Source organism: Aedes aegypti, chromosome 2 (genome assembly GCF_002204515.2).
Source record: "Aedes aegypti strain LVP_AGWG chromosome 2, AaegL5.0 Primary Assembly, whole genome shotgun sequence".
Taxonomy (NCBI): domain Eukaryota; kingdom Metazoa; phylum Arthropoda; class Insecta; order Diptera; family Culicidae; genus Aedes; species Aedes aegypti.
In genome coordinates this window covers 368,787,667-368,805,681 of record NC_035108.1, presented here as the reverse complement: position 1 = coordinate 368,805,681, position 18,015 = coordinate 368,787,667, and the positions used below count along the sequence as shown (strand labels likewise).

At 35.0% G+C, this 18,015-nt stretch overlaps 1 protein-coding gene across 3 annotated transcripts in view; it reads right to left on the bottom strand.

Moving 5' to 3' along the window:
• The window catches only part of LOC5575162 (zinc-type alcohol dehydrogenase-like protein C1773.06c), a 92,633-nt gene that overhangs the window by 70,349 nt on the left and 4,269 nt on the right, over window positions 1-18,015 (bottom strand). Inside the window, exon 1 of one of the 3 annotated variants that reach the window (XM_021846598.1) lies at window positions 7,275-7,691. The exons of 1 other annotated variant lie outside the window; for it this stretch is intronic. The gene's annotated coding sequence lies outside the window, so the exon portion shown is untranslated. Of the gene's footprint in view, window positions 1-6,945; window positions 7,195-7,274; window positions 7,692-18,015 lie in introns of those variants that run through there. One more of the 3 variants, XM_001655489.2, reaches the window with a different exon arrangement.

Sequence of the window (18,015 nt, the reverse complement as noted above, 5' to 3'; positions counted from 1 at the left end):
TATTATTGGTTGGTGTTTGAAACTTGGAAAATGTTTATTCTAGCTCATAAATCATGTTTTTATTAAAAAGTTGAAAAATAATTGGGTGCTTAAAAAAGTTACGTTATATCGAGGTAAAAATTACGTTATATCGAGTTACGTTATATCGTGGTATTAATATACAGTCGACTCTCCACATCTCGATGTTCTACATCTCGATATCTCTCCCTATGTCGATGATTTTTTTCGGTCCCTTCACTCTGCATACATTTTCACTCTCCATATCTCGATATCCTCCTTATCTCGATATCTCCACATCTCGATGTGATTTTCGTTCCCAATTTTCTCTCTGTATGTCGATATGCCCATTATCAAAGGTTACTAGACTAGATTTTAGAGATTCAAAACAATTTGCGAAGCCGAAATGACATCTGTTTGTTTTTGATTTTCCTGGCAACGAGGTGATTTTCAATCTAGTATTCGTTAAAAATTTGTTCTATGTCTCGATCTCTCCCTATCTCGATGGTCCCTTCGATATCGAGATGTGGAGAGGCGACTGTATATATATATATATATATATACACTCCCGTGCATAAGTTTGGGTTCACCCCCTAAAAAACATGCAAAAGTGTTCAGTCCATATCTCTGTGATTACACGTCCAATTGAAACTCTCTAAGCCGCATACGAAAAACAAAGGGTTATTCTGACTTCGTATGTATTTTGCCAAAAACATTCTTTGAACTTTGTATACTAAATTTTTACTTAAAGTTATGACATTTTTCAAAAAACACACTGAAAAAACATTCGTAATTTCCTCAGCATTGGATCGACCAAAATTTTAAAACAGGGTGTCATTAGAATCGTAATCTTATATTCTTTGAGGTAACCCTACGAAATTTTGGCGGAAAAATCTGAAAAGTATTCAAAATCAATGAAACAGTCAGTCAAGTCATCGTGCAAAAGTTTGGGTTCACCCCTCAGTATGGTGTATCGTGCAAAAGTTTGGGTTCACCTAAACTTACTCAAATCTGTGAAATCTCAAACCAATCATGTAGGCGCCATTATTTGCGCTCAAAAAAGCTTTAAACTATTAAAATCGGTTGAAAAATGGCGAAGATATTGACAAAATTGTTGTGTGAGCGGCTCAGGTGAACCCAAACTTTTGCACGATTTGCATCATTATGAGGGGTGAACCTGTAGCCGACTCGAGACGGCGAGCGAACCAATCTGCTAGGGCGTTCGGGTTGGGAGAGAAACAAGTAGCTTATGCGCCACCTCCTTAGAGGACCACTTGTCAATTTCTATTGCCCGGCAAACTCAAACCTCAGGGCGAGTCCTGTTTTCCTACAAACTACCGAACGATCTAGCAAATGCTCCACGTAATCCAAGTACTCAAAACGCTACCCTCTGACCGGCTCAAAACATAACCGACAACTCGACTTTCTACCGATAACGAATGCACGTGGTCGACGGTTATCATCACTGGCCAAGTTCGTCACGACCACAATTCCCTTTCACGCTTCAGGACAAAAATGGAGGACTGAGAATCCCAAGCAGTCCGACTTGGAGTAACAAAAATCAACAACTATACTACAACAAACAACGAAACGTGAAAAATATCTCAAGACCAGTGCATTCAATTAAAGGGACTTCAACTCAATAATAATCAACTACAACATCTAAAGAAACGCAAAACTACTAATAACATTTATTCATTTCTACTTTACTAACATTCACTTCTACTCGGGTACCCACTTTCACATAACGTTCTCTTCCTCTTCCTCTCCCTTCACTCTCTCCTAACTGTGCGGATTTCTACTATCTAACCTTTAAACTTTCAACAAACGCTCCGGAGCTTTCAAACGCTTCCCAAAGCTTCCAAACGCTTCACCAACTCGAGTACATGTACAAAAATAGCCTTTCTACTTACAGTCGGCTTCTGCTTTACCGGCTGCTTCCTCCTTCGCGTCGCCTCTACGACGCTTGCCCACGGATGAACAAAAGCGCACGGAATGAATAGCGCTGTACCGTTGTTGTCGTCGATACGGTGAATTTCCCTAGTTGGGGGGGGGGGAAATCGCTCTTCCGGAGTGCGATGGTGACGGCGCAACTCCCTTCTAACTCCGGCCGGCAGTTAGGAAGACCTTCGAAGCTGGCACGTGGGGTCAGAAGTGTGGAAACTGGTGGACGAAATTGGGCGCGGTGTGCCGAGCGGGAGGTGGGATGGTGCGGGAAACTAAACTGTTGAATAAAAAGCCGTCGAACGGCTATTCGACGGGGTAAGCTTTTGTTCGGAAAGCGTTTAAGAAATTTTACCTTTTTTTATTTTCAATCACGCACAGCACCGCACAAGCTAGCAAATTTATTGCTCTAACACTACCTATCGGGAGGGAAAAACCTAGCAATTATTACACTGAACATTCAGACACTTTCCACGTTTTTAATTACCTTCACAAAACACACCGCGAAACTACTTAAAAGAATACTTCACACTCCTGCCTCTTCCACGGGTCAGATCAAAGTGGACGAGACAGAACTTGAGATGCCTCAGAAAGGTCGCAGTTTATGTTTTCGGCATTCGTACCGGAAATCGTGGAACGATCTTATCAAAAGTCGGTTCCCGATTATCCCTTGAGCCGACCAGTGAATATTGTCCTTTTCCCTCTCAAACATTTCGCATTTAGCTAGCTCGGGTCCATTCTTTTCCTCAACGTCTTATTCTTTAAATCTAACGACAAGTGGTCCCGACGGGAGAGCATACTCAATCCCAACGGCCCCCGGCGCATGCTTCGTGAGATGAGTTATGTTCGCGCCAAGTGAGTGAACGATAACTTGTACGAGTGAAGCTCGCTGAAGAGTTTATTTGCGAGTGATTGGGGTTCACCATTGCATGCAAGTTCAGTGCAAGTGAACTATACTGCTGTTCGTTTGAAACGTAAATGAATTTATATTGCTGTTCGTTTTACTATACTTCTATCGTGACAAAATATAATTAATTAATGACTCTAGCAAATACCGCTACAAACCCAAACTTTTGCACGATGACTTGACTGACTGTTTCATTGATTTTGAATACTTTCCAGATTTTTCCGCCAAAATTTCGTGGAGTCTCCTCAAAGAATATAAGATTACGATTCTAATGACACTTTGATTTAAAATTTTGGTCGACCTAATGCTGAGGAAATTAGATATGATTTTTCAGTGTGTTTTTTGAAAAATGTCACAACTTTGAGTAAAAATTTAGTATACAAAATTCAAAAAATGTTTTTGGAAAAATACATACGAAGTCAGAATAACTCTTTGCCTTTCGAATGCGGCTTAGAGAGTTTCAATTGGACGTGTAATCACAGAGATATGGACAGATCACTTTTGTATGTTTTTAAGGGGTTGAACCCAAACTTTTGCACGGGAGTGTATATATATATATATATATATATATATATATATATATATATATATATATATATATATATATATATATATATATATATATATATATATATATATATATATATATATATATACAGTAACAGTAATACCTCGATATAACGTAACTTTTTTAAGCACCCATTTATTTATTTATATATAAACAACTGAGTCTTACTTCATCTGCGCATAAGTGCATTGAATGTAGGAACTTTAGATTCCTCTAACTAAAAAAAGAAACTTGGAGAAGACCAGACAGGAATCAAAAAGAGACCGAAAATGGACCAGGAGATAAGAGTTTGATCCTTCATCATGGTATCAGGCCAGCCTATTTCTTTTTTTTTTGTACTTCCTCGTGACATTACGACAGTATTAGTGCTCGTATTACTATACCTGTTTTTCAATTTTTTTTTCGAGGAATTTTGTGAAAATTTTGGTATTTTCCAAAAGATTTATGGAATATTCCGTAAATTTCTACAGGTGTTAATATTCCGTGGAATTGTTCGATGAACTTTCCTTAAAAGTTCATCCAAAAATTTTGTTTCAGATATCTCAAGAATGTAACCTGAATTTTAGGAAGGATAACCAAAGAAATTACCTACAAAATTCTATCAGGAATTTCTCCAAAGATTCTATCAGATATTTTTCAAGTCATTCAAGATTTCATCCGGAGATTATTCTATCGATTTCCTTAGTAAATCCTCCGAAATTTCCGTTTAGAACATCTTCAAGAAATCTTTGTGAGGTCTCCTTTTGTAAAAACTGGATAATTCGGATAAATGATTAGTGAAAAAATATCTGGATGAACTCCTTGTATAGTCTTTGGAGAAAAAAATCGGGGTAATTTCTAAGGAAATAACTGAAAGTAGTATCGTTGGATTGCTCAAGGATTTCATGGAGAATATACTGCAGAAAATCCATTAAACATCCTTTAAAAAAACGTTGGATTTTTTTTTTTGGGAGAACTGGTAGAGTAATCTCTAGACAGAAGAAAATCTCTGAAATTCTTCAAACATAAATTGTTAAGTAAATCTGTTTGTTCAACAACTTGAATATTAAAAGGAATCATCAGATGTATTTTGTTATTGACGAATAAGCGCATGAACATTATATTTAACCGGTTAACATATAAAATCTGAAAAGATATTTCAGTATTAGAAAAACATTAGTCACGTCAATTTCAATTTGAAATTGGTTCAAGTTCATAAGCGATTTCAAGCATTTTTGAACTTTATAAAAGAGTTGGACTTCTGATAATGACAACCTTACAAAGAACATTGAAAATACCTAGTCTATTCTAAAGCATAAAAATGTTTCTGAGGGAAAAGGGCCCCTACAAGCAATTGGCCCCCGGGCACCTACGTTTGTAAATCCGGGCCTGCCAGTAAGAATGAAATAGTCACAGAAAATCAAAACAGTACAGTGCTTTGAATAATTATATAGCTGTTTATTTTTGTAGCTGTATGTATTTGTATATTTTCATTACGATTTCTTCTATCTTAAAGGGCAAAAACATAAAAATCAACTTATTTTAAATGTTAGCCGATGAAAGATTTTTTATTATGCCGCAAATGTTTTAACCAATGATGCATTTGAATGCATTCAGTTTGCGTTCCAGTTCAAATTTTTATACGAGGGATCAAGTAGGCTTGAACATTGATCAGTTCAAAAATTTGAACCCGTACGTGCCGAAAATTGAACGTGCAATGAACATTGACATTATGGCAGATGCAAAACATATTTCAATGCAAAAGATTCAAGAAAGATATTGTGGAATGTTTTAGGTTCTATACATTTTGAGTGATTTGAATTCAATACAGTTCAATGTAGCTTTTCGAATTTTGAGCTTCATTGAGCATTTCGAATTGAACGGCTGTTCGTGAGCAGTGTCAGAATCTTGCACGAGAGTTCAATGTTTACTGCGTTCTCGTGCAGAATTGGAACGCGTTCAGTTCACTTTTGGCTCGCGTTTAGTTTAAAATGCATCACTGGTTAAAAACCAGTTAACTCCAGGAATAGTTAAAACATTCGATGATGCACAAATTTACAGAAACCGAGTCAGTTCCTTAATGTGTCCGGTATTTGTAGCAACCATTTATGATTGGCCAATCATCAAAAATTAATAAAAAAATTCATATTTATATTTTCAAATTTTTTTTTGTATGCTACAAAAATGATAAAATTTATCACAAATAGTTTTTTTTTAATTATGAATTAAGTGGCTTAAGTATCCGTACCGTGAATATGCTTATCGAACACTAAGGTGAGAGACAGGCTCTTTCCCAGGTTGAATGTATTGTGTGTTTCTTTCACTACTGGACTACGAAGTGCGGCTTCATAAGTGCGAAAGTGTGAATAAAAGTGCGGAATTGCATTGAATCCTGTTGATGTCTTCAGAGCACTTATTCTTTGATTTCCGGAGACACCTACCCGATTTGATGCACTGGACTTCTGAGATAGTCCAGTCGTGAAATAAATGCGCAATAGCATCAGAAAAAAAATAATATCATTCAACTTCCTCTTATCCCTTCAAAGCCATCTGTCAATTGTAAGATTCGGACTTAGGCATAATTAGAGCACATAAATGGAACAACGATCAACTTTCATTACTTTCATCACATTTCATGGAAAATACGCAATACAATGAGAGCGAAGGAGTGCAAAATTATTTTTGCACCAGCAAACCACGAGAAAGTGTTATGTTTCCATTTCACCGAACGCAACGCAACGATAACGAGTGGTGAGTGGTCGTTGTTGTTTGGGTGTCTAGTTTCGTGGAACGGAAGCTTGATAAATGTTTGCGGCTTTATAACGATGGAAGGGTAGGACGTGGGCAAACTCAATACCGGCATCGAGCAATTCCTGAAGCAAACCCCTCGTCCACCACAACGGTGGAGGTGTAAAGGTTGTCACCTTTGTAGCCGTCTAATTAACGATGAAATAACGCAACGGCGTAGCTGGAAATAACCTTCTGAACTTTGTGGTGAAGGTACATTAGGTGAGCTTCGTTGGAAGGACATATCAATAGGGCCTTCCTTAGCTGAATGTTTAGAGTTTGAGGCTACAAAGCAAAGCAATGCTGAAGTTGTCTGAAGAAGTCAAAATAAAGGAAACACCGTCTGATTTATAAATATGCTTCAAAAACTGGCAGATAATGTAGACAATGGTACTGTGCAAGAATTTATGGATGGAGTTCAGCGGAAAGCTACAAAACTCAACTCGATAGCTGAGAAATAATTTTTTCTTCAATTCTCTCTTATAGTTCAATAACAAAATCCACAAAATGATGTACTAAGATTGTTTATACTTTTTTTCTTCGACGAGAAATCACTAACTTTGTGAGGTCAAATTCTAAGTGGAACAGACGACCATTGAACCATGTAATAGAAAGTTGAATTTACATTTTATACCGATAAAACCATAAAACTGGAGGGCAAAATAACTCTTTATACTTAAAAACGGTACATTTTACTGCTCTCCCCTATTCCACAAAACTAAACTCCCCACAATGAATCGATTACGAGATGATACTGACTTACGCTTTTGTTAAATTCTATTATTGTCCCGATCTCACGAGACCGCGTCAAATTGGTCGTAGCTCGTACGTGTTTTGGTCACTCCACTCAGCCGATGTCGTTTTCGATTAATTTGGTATGTACTTGCTCACACCGTTACCGCTTCTATAGTTGGCCGCCAATTGGTGCTCTATATCCTATATGTGGCTATGCAAATCTTTATGTAATCAATCGATTCAGAATCGAACGACCTTTTAGACCACGCGCCAACAACTGTGTGAAGTTCAATGATATTGACTTTGAACTTACTATCGATACCTTATTTGGAACACCACGCTCTTTCTCGCACTTACTTTGGAAATTTGAAGGACAAATGACTATAGAGCCGACACTGCTGCTATCTAAAACGTAAATTATCCACTGTTTACGTGTCACTTTCAAAAATTCACTCCGTCGCTGATGACTGCGAAACGCACTTGAGCCTTCGAATTGGATGGACTATTGCCCTAATAGAAAGGTTCTCGAAATCACACCACGTAATCGCGTAATCTTTCCGTCGATAAGCGTGACACAGAAACTGGACCAAGGAAGTTAAACTAGAGCTGCGGGTTTGTCCTACAAACGATACTTGTAGACTGCCAGTACTCGATTCGATTGCGATTCCGAAAGTATACTGACGACAACGTCGACTAGCTAGTTTCAATTTGGTATCGTCGAATGTCAAGAGCATGCACCAACTTGGAGGGATGGAACTAGTCTGGTGCACTATTTCATGGGTTTAGTGGATATGTGAGTAAGCTACTAAGCCATATCATAGATGATGGGCATTGACTATTTTGCTGTTGCAGCTTGCTGTTGATGTATCGAATAGTTTTTCGTATGACAAACTTTTTGATTGGATGTATTCAGTTTGGTTGTATGCTGAATACCACTACCAGCGTACGTTCAGTAACGCCAATATTATGTCGATTTCCGATACTTGAGAATTGTTATCGTTCACGTGGCGAAGAGATAACAATGTCTTTCTCTGGTTACTTGCTTATTGGTAATGCGGACAAATTTTCTACAGTACATTCCTCTATGTATTTTTTCTTCAATTCATTCAGGAATAATATCTTTGACGGTTCTTGATAAAATGTATTCAAGGACTCCTTCAAATAAACAAACAAAGTTTCCCAAACTGTGGTTCGCGGGACCCCATGGGTAGTCGCGAGAACAATTCTTACTGTATATTTTTCGCACACGTATCAGAATTTTATTTTAAATCTTTTTTGTGGAATTGCGTTAAAAGCTGTTTATTTTTCAAAAAAGAAAGCAGAGGATTTCTGCTTTTAGTTTTTATTATTTTCAAAGATCATTTGCGTTACTCTCATATACCAGTGTTATTTATTTTTGTTAATGCATAAAAATAGTATATATTAGTAAACCTTCTTCTTCTTCTTCTTCTTGGCATTAACGTCCCCACTGGAACAGAGCCGGCTTCTCAGCTTAGTGTTCTTATGAGAACTTCCACAGTTATTAACTGAGAGCATTCTATGCCTTAACTGCCATTTTCGCATTCGTTTATCGTGTGGCAGGTACGACGATACTCTATGCCCAGAGAAGTCAAGGAAATGTCCATTACGAAAAGATCCTGGACCGACCGGGAATCGAACCCAGACACCTTCAGCATGGCTTTGCTTTGTAGCCGCGGACTCTAACCACTCGGCTAAGGAAGGCCCCAATGGAACATACTTCATTGAATTACTAATAGCGAATACTTCATTAATAATCATCCACTATGCACCTTATTACATTCTAAGACCTATAGTCCAAGAAGTTCTGGGATGAATCAGAGCATCTCTTGAAAACAATACAACAATACAACAACAAAACCAAAGCAATATATTGCCCTGAACTTCTTTGCATGTGCAAAGATTTTGAAGGATTATAGATCACGCTTGCAGATCGGGATACTATATTTCAGAGTATTCTGAAGTTCATGGCGGGTATAATCAATAACACGTTTTTGTCTCAAGCATGAAAATACCACTATTTACTCAATTAGGAGTTGCTGAACCCATTGCCGTTTTCAAAAATATCATAGCACGTCTAGTTTTTGAGATATTGACTGTTGAAAATGCTAAATTTGACGATTTCAGCCAACTTGCATACAAGTTTTCCAACTTGTATGGCAATTTATTTGCTTAATTTGTAACAAAATTCAAACTTCATGTGTTAAACAATACTTTCCAACAAAGTTCATAATTCTTCCGCTGGTAAAATGTTATTTTTTGGTGGTTCTGAAAAGTATTGTCTTATGCCATGTAAGAGAAACGAATAATTTTATATGGAGACTGCAAGCATGTTGACAAAATTGATTTAAACTGAATATAATGGTTAAATTTACAATCAAATTATATCTAAATTGAAAGTTTAAGTCCTATTTTGCATGATTGGTGGATTGAATCACAAAAAAGTTTGATAAATTATACTTTAAATTTCATGTAAACATTAATAAAACCTGTGTTTCATACAACTTATGCGACCTGTAGCTAAAAATTGTGACGTGCTGGAACATTTCTGAGAACGACATCAAATTCAGCGACCGAAAATCTACTAGAGACATATAGTTTAATCCTTGAGACACGCCTTGTTACGCTGTGTAATATGTTATAATAAGGGGATTCACTTAATAGCGTAAATTGCTGCGTAATTTGAGTATCTTAAATATTTCATGTAATTGATTAAACTGCCAGTGAAACATTACAGATTGTTGAAAGTTGTTCATTTCTCCATCCAAGAATCCTTCGGTGGTCTTGACAACCGTCAAGATTGCTAATAAACAAATGGATCGGAACATGTTGATAAACGAAAAATAAAACATTATGGACCGATGCACGAGTTCACTAATTTGACGTTTGAGCGGTGCCGAATACACTCGTTGCCATGGTCACGTAAATAACACGGCACCACTCAAACGTCAAATAGTGAACTCGTGCATTGGTCCATAAGCCTACGGCAGCACATAACTGTACTCAATGTTTGATTAAAAACGTTCTCAATTTAAGCTGGTTCTATTTTCAATGAACCTGAAACTACGTGGAAAAGCGCAGATTAAGGAAACGATATATGCTAGGTAATAATGTGAGAAAAATCGAGCATGATATCACAAGCCATTGGTTTCAATTATTGTGATCATCATTAAATAAAAAGCATCTTGTATAGGATTATGCAGAACTATTGGTTGTATATTTACATTTTCAGGGATGGAATAAAGTACTTAACATCAAATGAAATAAAACCCAGACTTCTTTAAATCACATATGTTATGATAACAAGAGGGGCCCGTTTTTATTTTAAATCTTATGGGCTACAACCGTCAGTCCGCTGAGATTGGTAGATACATTTTTTTTATTGTAACACATATTAAAAAATAATCGTAATAATCCGGAACCAGCTACGCGTCTTCTGATGGAAGCGATCCTATCAAACATCAAACATCATATCATATCAAATCGAATCATATTGTACGCCAATGATTGGTGTTCCTGGTACTTGATGAAATATTTATTCGATAGAAATTGCAAATTCATAATTAAAACACAACAAACCTCCAGAAACAATCCGTTTTTTAGCTCCACGAACAAATTTGAGGTGTTTTATCGGTCCATGCACGAGTTCACTAATTTGACGTTTGAGCGGTGCCGAATTCACTGGTTTCCATGGTCACATAAATAACACGGCACCGCTAAAACGTCAAATAATTAACCCCGTGCATAGGTCCATTGGCTTTTACAGTGGACAACTAGATTATAATTTCCTCATTTGACATGACATTAGAATCCGAGGAGGAACATTTTATTTGAAATATTTCTTTACCAATGTTACGCAGGATTTAATTTTACCCAGCTTTAAGCGAATACCCCTAATAATTCAAAGACATGTTTAAATTAGAACCAAATTAAAAAGCATAAAATTAAAACAAATAAGATTATTTCCGCGAAACTTATCATTCCAATACATAACTTCCCATTTAATTGTCTCAATTCAATTTACCAACTTCGCAAAAAAAAAGTAACGTAAGTGAGTTTACGTAAAAAATAGACTTCGTAAATTGAAGTTCTTGTGTAACTGAATTAGCCCTAAGCAACGTCCATAACTAGCATCACGTATTTTTTCTATCAATTTACAATCTCCTCAAACGAAGCCAAACTTCTTCTATGAAATTATTATATGTTTTGTAAGGATCGTCAAATTTTGCAGATCCTCCACAACTTAAGGTGAAGATGAATCGAAGCCAAACCTCAAATTTTCAAGAGCACGAACACCCGTTTGAGTTGAAAACTTAATCGATTGGTCACACCCAGCTATTGACAAATTGATTAAGTTTTCAACTTAAACAGATGTTTGGTTCTCCAGATTCGTGCTCTTGAAAATTTGAGGTTTGGCTGCGATTCATCTTCACCTTAAAGTGTGCCATAATTTATGGACGATCCCAAAGTTTGTTCTGCATAGATTGGACCGTAATAAAATAATTCACAGACTGTTGAACTAAAGCATGGTTTCCCATTCGGTGGCCGCTACTGGGCCTTGGTAGCTTCTCAGGGGGTCCGCAAGTAAGAGTCATTTGGTTAATGAATTAATACTATTAATCGGAGCGACCAATATAATATTATTTGCCTGATTTTACTTCACTGATTTTGCATGATATTTTTCCAGTGCGAACTTAAAAATGAAACTTTGTTATCATTCTTAAGTGTAGTATTGGAAAAATCTTAAATTTGTGCACGCAACTCAGAAGTTCTAAAATCAAAAATAAGTAGGTGCAGTCATACCTCGATATAACGTAACCTCGAAATAGCGTAACCTCTTTATAACGTAACCCGATATACCGTAACTTTTACCTCGATATAACGTAACCTTTTTTTGCCTCCTATTTATTTTTCCAATTTTGATTAAAAACATGAATAATAAACTGCAATTAACATTCATCAATATTCAATCACCAACAAATACTGAATTAGAGCAATGTAAGCGTTTGGTATCACTGCATACAGTCATGAATCGATATCGAGTGAGATATAAGCTCAACATTAAAATGAACATTTTGTCATTGCTGTACATTTGTATATATCTTTTTTTAGTTGCATTTACGCTCCCACTGAAATCAAGCGTGCTATTCAATTCAATTTTCTATGAAAACATTGACTTTGATTTAGACTTCAAATTAAAAAGGCTAGATCAAACTCGGGCCACGCTGCCATCGCCGACTATTTAACGTATATTTTTTTTTTTTCATAACAATTCTTAAAGAAATATTAAACTATTGCTTTAGGAGTTCCTGTAGATATTCTCTAAATGATTTCTTAAATAAATTGATATTTCTCCTGAAATTTTGTCACGGATTTTAACTAGAATCATTCCGAGGATGCCTCCAGAGATTCTTTCAATAATTTCTCTATGGGCTCATCTTAAGCCCTCCTTATATTCATCTATAAAACTTAAAATATATTTTTCAAATAATTCCGGCAGGGATCAGGGAGCCTCCCTGATATTCATGTATAAAAACTTCTGAGATTTTCTTCAGAAATCATTCTACCAGATTTTTTTTTTATTTCAAAACGATTTCAGGGATTCCTCCAAGAGTTTTTATGAACATTTAATCAGCATTGACTTACCGGATTCCCATCTTAAGTATTTCTTGAGGAATTTCATCAGAAAAATCTCATTCAATTCCACCAAGAAATGGTTAAAATATTCCTCCAGGAATTTTTCCATAATATGTTCAAGAACTTTTTGAAGGATTTGTGGACTCTAGGTTAAAATCCCTAGGATTTAGAATTTCTCCAAAAGTTCAAAATAAAATATATTTATAAGATCTACTGTGCCTTTGTTCATGAATTTTACCAAGTAATTTCACCAAGATATAAAGTGGATTTAACTATGAGTTCTTCAAAGTATTCCGCTAACGATCCTTGATTTATTTCCGGAGTCTAAAGATTTATCAATCATTCCCTTCCAGCGGCCCATTTGAAGAACAATCCAATTATTATTTTTGGAATACTCTAGAAGTTTCTCCAAAAAATCGTATACCTATACCTATACATAGTATTCGTCCAAATACCTGAAAAGCAATCTTCTTTGAAGTAGATGAAAAAACCGAATTTAGTACTATACCATTTAATTCCACTAGAGTTTGTATCCTTTGACAGATACGCGTATTTCGACCTCAACTGTAAGGCCGTCTTCAGTGTCGTGTACTAGACTCGACTAAGTCGATAATTAATACTATTAATCGGAGCGACCAATATAATATTATTTGCCTGATTTTACTTCACTGATTTTGCATGATATTTTTCCAGTGCGAACTTAAAAATGAAACTTTGTTATCATTCTTAAGTGTAGTATTGGAAAAATCTTAAATTTGTGCACGCAACTCAGAAGTTCTAAAATCAAAAATAAGTAGGTGCAGTCATACCTCGATATAACGTAACCTCGAAATAGCGTAACCTCTTTATAACGTAACCCGATATACCGTAACTTTTACCTCGATATAACGTAACCTTTTTTTGCCTCCTATTTATTTTTCCAATTTTGATTAAAAACATGAATAATAAACTGCAATTAACATTCATCAATATTCAATCACCAACAAATACTGAATTAGAGCAATGTAAGCGTTTGGTATCACTGCATACAGTCATGAATCGATATCGAGTGAGATATAAGCTCAACATTAAAATGAACATTTTGTCATTGCTGTACATTTGTATATATCTTTTTTTAGTTGCATTTACGCTCCCACTGAAATCAAGCGTGCTATTCAATTCAATTTTCTATGAAAACATTGACTTTGATTTAGACTTCAAATTAAAAAGGCTAGATCAAACTCGGGCCACGCTGCCATCGCCGACTATTTAACGTATATTTTTTTTTTTCATAACAATTCTTAAAGAAATATTAAACTATTGCTTTAGGAGTTCCTGTAGATATTCTCTAAATGATTTCTTAAATAAATTGATATTTCTCCTGAAATTTTGTCACGGATTTTAACTAGAATCATTCCGAGGATGCCTCCAGAGATTCTTTCAATAATTTCTCTATGGGCTCATCTTAAGCCCTCCTTATATTCATCTATAAAACTTAAAATATATTTTTCAAATAATTCCGGCAGGGATCAGGGAGCCTCCCTGATATTCATGTATAAAAACTTCTGAGATTTTCTTCAGAAATCATTCTACCAGATTTTTTTTTTATTTCAAAACGATTTCAGGGATTCCTCCAAGAGTTTTTATGAACATTTAATCAGCATTGACTTACCGGATTCCCATCTTAAGTATTTCTTGAGGAATTTCATCAGAAAAATCTCATTCAATTCCACCAAGAAATGGTTAAAATATTCCTCCAGGAATTTTTCCATAATATGTTCAAGAACTTTTTGAAGGATTTGTGGACTCTAGGTTAAAATCCCTAGGATTTAGAATTTCTCCAAAAGTTCAAAATAAAATATATTTATAAGATCTACTGTGCCTTTGTTCATGAATTTTACCAAGTAATTTCACCAAGATATAAAGTGGATTTAACTATGAGTTCTTCAAAGTATTCCGCTAACGATCCTTGATTTATTTCCGGAGTCTAAAGATTTATCAATCATTCCCTTCCAGCGGCCCATTTGAAGAACAATCCAATTATTATTTTTGGAATACTCTAGAAGTTTCTCCAAAAAATCGTATACCTATACCTATACATAGTATTCGTCCAAATACCTGAAAAGCAATCTTCTTTGAAGTAGATGAAAAAACCGAATTTAGTACTATACCATTTAATTCCACTAGAGTTTGTATCCTTTGACAGATACGCGTATTTCGACCTCAACTGTAAGGCCGTCTTCAGTGTCGTGTACTAGACTCGACTAAGTCGATAATTAATACTATTAATCGGAGCGACCAATATAATATTATTTGCCTGATTTTACTTCACTGATTTTGCATGATATTTTTCCAGTGCGAACTTAAAAATGAAACTTTGTTATCATTCTTAAGTGTAGTATTGGAAAAATCTTAAATTTGTGCACGCAACTCAGAAGTTCTAAAATCAAAAATAAGTAGGTGCAGTCATACCTCGATATAACGTAACCTCGAAATAGCGTAACCTCTTTATAACGTAACCCGATATACCGTAACTTTTACCTCGATATAACGTAACCTTTTTTTGCCTCCTATTTATTTTTCCAATTTTGATTAAAAACATGAATAATAAACTGCAATTAACATTCATCAATATTCAATCACCAACAAATACTGAATTAGAGCAATGTAAGCGTTTGGTATCACTGCATACAGTCATGAATCGATATCGAGTGAGATATAAGCTCAACATTAAAATGAACATTTTGTCATTGCTGTACATTTGTATATATCTTTTTTTAGTTGCATTTACGCTCCCACTGAAATCAAGCGTGCTATTCAATTCAATTTTCTATGAAAACATTGACTTTGATTTAGACTTCAAATTAAAAAGGCTAGATCAAACTCGGGCCACGCTGCCATCGCCGACTATTTAACGTATATTTTTTTTTTTCATAACAATTCTTAAAGAAATATTAAACTATTGCTTTAGGAGTTCCTGTAGATATTCTCTAAATGATTTCTTAAATAAATTGATATTTCTCCTGAAATTTTGTCACGGATTTTAACTAGAATCATTCCGAGGATGCCTCCAGAGATTCTTTCAATAATTTCTCTATGGGCTCATCTTAAGCCCTCCTTATATTCATCTATAAAACTTAAAATATATTTTTCAAATAATTCCGGCAGGGATCAGGGAGCCTCCCTGATATTCATGTATAAAAACTTCTGAGATTTTCTTCAGAAATCATTCTACCAGATTTTTTTTTTATTTCAAAACGATTTCAGGGATTCCTCCAAGAGTTTTTATGAACATTTAATCAGCATTGACTTACCGGATTCCCATCTTAAGTATTTCTTGAGGAATTTCATCAGAAAAATCTCATTCAATTCCACCAAGAAATGGTTAAAATATTCCTCCAGGAATTTTTCCATAATATGTTCAAGAACTTTTTGAAGGATTTGTGGACTCTAGGTTAAAATCCCTAGGATTTAGAATTTCTCCAAAAGTTCAAAATAAAATATATTTATAAGATCTACTGTGCCTTTGTTCATGAATTTTACCAAGTAATTTCACCAAGATATAAAGTGGATTTAACTATGAGTTCTTCAAAGTATTCCGCTAACGATCCTTGATTTATTTCCGGAGTCTAAAGATTTATCAATCATTCCCTTCCAGCGGCCCATTTGAAGAACAATCCAATTATTATTTTTGGAATACTCTAGAAGTTTCTCCAAAAAATCGTATACCTATACCTATACATAGTATTCGTCCAAATACCTGAAAAGCAATCTTCTTTGAAGTAGATGAAAAAACCGAATTTAGTACTATACCATTTAATTCCACTAGAGTTTGTATCCTTTGACAGATACGCGTATTTCGACCTCAACTGTAAGGCCGTCTTCAGTGTCGTGTACTAGACTCGACTAAGTCGATAATTAATACTATTAATCGGAGCGACCAATATAATATTATTTGCCTGATTTTACTTCACTGATTTTGCATGATATTTTTCCAGTGCGAACTTAAAAATGAAACTTTGTTATCATTCTTAAGTGTAGTATTGGAAAAATCTTAAATTTGTGCACGCAACTCAGAAGTTCTAAAATCAAAAATAAGTAGGTGCAGTCATACCTCGATATAACGTAACCTCGAAATAGCGTAACCTCTTTATAACGTAACCCGATATACCGTAACTTTTACCTCGATATAACGTAACCTTTTTTTGCCTCCTATTTATTTTTCCAATTTTGATTAAAAACATGAATAATAAACTGCAATTAACATTCATCAATATTCAATCACCAACAAATACTGAATTAGAGCAATGTAAGCGTTTGGTATCACTGCATACAGTCATGAATCGATATCGAGTGAGATATAAGCTCAACATTAAAATGAACATTTTGTCATTGCTGTACATTTGTATATATCTTTTTTTAGTTGCATTTACGCTCCCACTGAAATCAAGCGTGCTATTCAATTCAATTTTCTATGAAAACATTGACTTTGATTTAGACTTCAAATTAAAAAGGCTAGATCAAACTCGGGCCACGCTGCCATCGCCGACTATTTAACGTATATTTTTTTTTTTCATAACAATTCTTAAAGAAATATTAAACTATTGCTTTAGGAGTTCCTGTAGATATTCTCTAAATGATTTCTTAAATAAATTGATATTTCTCCTGAAATTTTGTCACGGATTTTAACTAGAATCATTCCGAGGATGCCTCCAGAGATTCTTTCAATAATTTCTCTATGGGCTCATCTTAAGCCCTCCTTATATTCATCTATAAAACTTAAAATATATTTTTCAAATAATTCCGGCAGGGATCAGGGAGCCTCCCTGATATTCATGTATAAAAACTTCTGAGATTTTCTTCAGAAATCATTCTACCAGATTTTTTTTTTATTTCAAAACGATTTCAGGGATTCCTCCAAGAGTTTTTATGAACATTTAATCAGCATTGACTTACCGGATTCCCATCTTAAGTATTTCTTGAGGAATTTCATCAGAAAAATCTCATTCAATTCCACCAAGAAATGGTTAAAATATTCCTCCAGGAATTTTTCCATAATATGTTCAAGAACTTTTTGAAGGATTTGTGGACTCTAGGTTAAAATCCCTAGGATTTAGAATTTCTCCAAAAGTTCAAAATAAAATATATTTATAAGATCTACTGTGCCTTTGTTCATGAATTTTACCAAGTAATTTCACCAAGATATAAAGTGGATTTAACTATGAGTTCTTCAAAGTATTCCGCTAACGATCCTTGATTTATTTCCGGAGTCTAAAGATTTATCAATCATTCCCTTCCAGCGGCCCATTTGAAGAACAATCCAATTATTATTTTTGGAATACTCTAGAAGTTTCTCCAAAAAATCGTATACCTATACCTATACATAGTATTCGTCCAAATACCTGAAAAGCAATCTTCTTTGAAGTAGATGAAAAAACCGAATTTAGTACTATACCATTTAATT